We start from the raw sequence: 3,435 nt of genomic DNA on the forward strand, positions 1-3,435 counted from the left end.
AAAAGGAGAAATTATTAAAAAATAACCATCAAGCGTGGGAGAAAGTTTATAAAGAAGTTGAGCTAAAATTAGTAGCATATGCTGTTAGGAGATTGGCAAAGATTTTGACTTACTGATTGATGATTATCAAACACATTAGATTAATGTCCTTTTGAGAACAGCTTTCTGGGGACTTGAGATAGCCATTTTTTAAAATTGAGTGCTAAGGATTTGGGGTTATCGAAAATATAAAAACCTTGAGTCACTGCTCAGAGAATAGTTTGTGGGTTCTTGAAACTATGTAGGAAAAAGGTATCTGGTGATTTCTAGCGTGGTTTTTGGAAGTCCTAGGTTTCCAAATCTGCATTCTCTACATACAGTGCTCAACAGACAAGGATATAATTTACCCTTTGTATTTTATTTATCCAAAGAAAAATATAGCCCCTTTGATAGAATTAAAAGTAATGGAGTATCAGTTTTTAAGTTTAAAATACTAAGATGGAAGGAAACGATTTTTGCCCTGAAGGTTACGGCCAACACTGGTTTTGAGCTCTTGTAAAAGCACTGTACAGTTGATAACTTTATTCCTAAATAGAATTTTTTTTATACCTTAAAATTTTCCCTAGACTTTCTATTCCATTTGAGTCATTTAACACAAACACAGCTTTTGCTGTGCATGGAAATCTATGCCCTGAGCCTTTGACTTCTCTTAATTAGCATTATTGTCTACAGTGAAAAGGTATGGTTTTTTCCTTTAGGAAATATAGAAAATAATAAATAATCCCAGCTTGAGGCAGCTTGTGTTACCACTGGTTAGCTTCATTGATCTAGAAATGTTACTTGTAAAACTGCTTACATTGGTAAATATCAGATGAATGAGGTATTGTGTATAAACTATTCCACTGACTTTTTAAAAATCTTAGGTTTTTCTTTTGATATTTTGTATTTTAACCAAAGAAGCATATTTGAGCTATATAAATAAAGACTTTAAAATACATAGTAGGCTTCGATTAATTCTGTGTGAAAAAAAACTAATATAGGTCACTATTTTTTTATTTATAAACTTACAAAGGTATGCTATTAAAATTCTCAAATTTCAATTAAGAATGAATTAAGACTAATGGGAGAAAATATGCTTTTGACATTGATTAGTCAGTGATGTTAATGCTTCAGGATTCAGATATATTGAGCTGTGACATTTTATAATATTTCATAAAAATTTTCTCCTGGCTCCTGCTGTATTAGATGATTATAGAGCCAAATCAACAATAGATTGAAGTAGCTTATACCATGGGACTCCAAGGTAGCCTTGAGAGCAAATACAATCTCCTTTCCAGAAGTCTGGTTGACCTCCACTGGAACCAGCTTTTAGGAAAAAGAGGCATGGGAACAGAGATCGCTTGATGTGGACATTTCGGGGGAGAATGGCCCGGGGCCAAGCTGGCTGCCTGGGTCTCCAGCAGTTAGGCTGCGCCGTATCTGCATTATGCCCCAGTTGAGGCGGGAGGTGCTTTGTCAGCCGCCTGGACACTGCTGAGCCTCTGGATGCCAGAGAAACATCCTTCTGATTAGTTCAGTTATCAAAAGCTTTCAGATTGGAAAAGTGATGAATGGGCTGTGGCTAATACTCAGATGGTGTGGGAGGAGCAAGTTAACAAATAGGACAGGTCTTCCATCAAAACTGCTATGAGTGTGGAAACGGATAGAGTTGATGGTAACACATTATAGTGGATATAACTAACACAGCTGGTTTATAAATGGGATTGGCTGAAAGGGCTGTCTAGGGATGTAAATGTCAGTTGAAAGAAAGCTAGAGAATAATCTAGGAACTGAATAGCATAGTGAACCCAGAAGTGGATGAGGATTGTGGTTACTAGTATAAATACAAGAACATTCTTCTATTAGCCAGAACAAATGTATGTCACTGTTAAAAGTGGTAAGAATACAGTGATGCATGGGAAAAATACAATTAATTTAACTTACGGACTAATAGCAATATTGTAATATTCTTGTATCAATGTCAAAAAAGTTATATCAACATCAAGGGTCTATAATGGGGGGTATGGGGTTTTTTTTTTGATTAATGAAAATGTTTAAAGGTTTATTGGGGCGATAACTGTACAACTCTGATGGAAGTGAGAGCCACTGAGTATACACTTGGGGTAGAATGTACAAGGCAAGGGACTATATAACACAGTGAACCATGTGGTGGAAGTTGGGCTGTGGTTAAAGTACAAATATGAGAGTGTCCACTTGAACTATAACAAATGTACAGTACTAATACATGGTGTTAATAATAGGGCTGTTAATATTAAGTGTTAATATTACACCTACTCTTCCCTCTCCCTTCAGAATCTCTGGTGCCCACTGCCTTTATAACAATGGTAAAAGTTCTTCCATTGCTAGAATAATAATGTCTATAATAGAATAATAATGTTACTTTAGTCCATTGTTCATTCCCCAATCAAGGATTTGGGGATGGTGATGCCCAGTCTCTTTCCAATTGTGAGGTTCCACGGGCAGATGGCTAGAACTGTCTTGCTTGCAGTTGCAGACACTCTGCTCCTTGGGATGGGCGCTGTCCATCATCATCTCCTTGTCAGCTGTCCTGGGTGAGTGCAATGAACTGGAGAGCAGGTGGTGTAACTGCTGAGATTCAGGGCTCAACAAGCACATGAACAGACCAAAGACTTAAGTCTCTGGGACACATATTTAACAAGAATAGTGCTAATTACAAGTTCAAAACAAGAGAGACAGAAGAGCCATGTGTAGGGAAACTGTAGGCTGGGGAGCATAAATTCCAGAGTAGGCCCACTGGCAGGGTGCCGAATTCCTTAGCGTCTGCCCTGCTTAGAGTGTCTGGATATCTCGAGAGCCCTCGAGAGCCCCGCTGTTTGAGGCACTGTTTACCGTGGCAGTCAATGAGGTTCTTCTGAGATGTGCATAAGCATAATCTCTGGAATGACCTCCCAACTCACCCTGAAATGGGTGTAATATGGGGGCATTTTCGGGACACTGGAATTGTCCTCTATGACATTACAATGATGGATACAGGTCATGATATATTTTATCATAACCTACAAAATCGTGCAGGACAGAGAGCAAACTATAAACTGTAGGCCATGGTTAGTAGCAATGCCTCAGTGTGTTCATCAGTAGTAACAAATGTACCACATTTGAAATTGTACCACAATGAAAGATGTTGTTAATGGGGCAAGTGTGGGAGGGGGAGGGAGTGGAACATATGGGAATCCCCTATATTTTTTATGTAACATTTATGTACTCTAAAGCTTCTTTAAAGAAATAAAATAGGGGGTATATGGAAAAAATACACCAAGTGTATGCTACGGAGCATAGTTGTAATACTCTGCAGCTGTTCTTCCATAATCTGTAACAAATGTTCCGCAACAATGTAAGGTGTTGGCGGAGGGGTAATGTATGGAAATTATGCACATT

This window comes from Dasypus novemcinctus, chromosome 3 (assembly GCF_030445035.2).
Source record: "Dasypus novemcinctus isolate mDasNov1 chromosome 3, mDasNov1.1.hap2, whole genome shotgun sequence".
In the NCBI taxonomy this organism is placed as follows: Eukaryota; Metazoa; Chordata; class Mammalia; order Cingulata; family Dasypodidae; genus Dasypus; species Dasypus novemcinctus.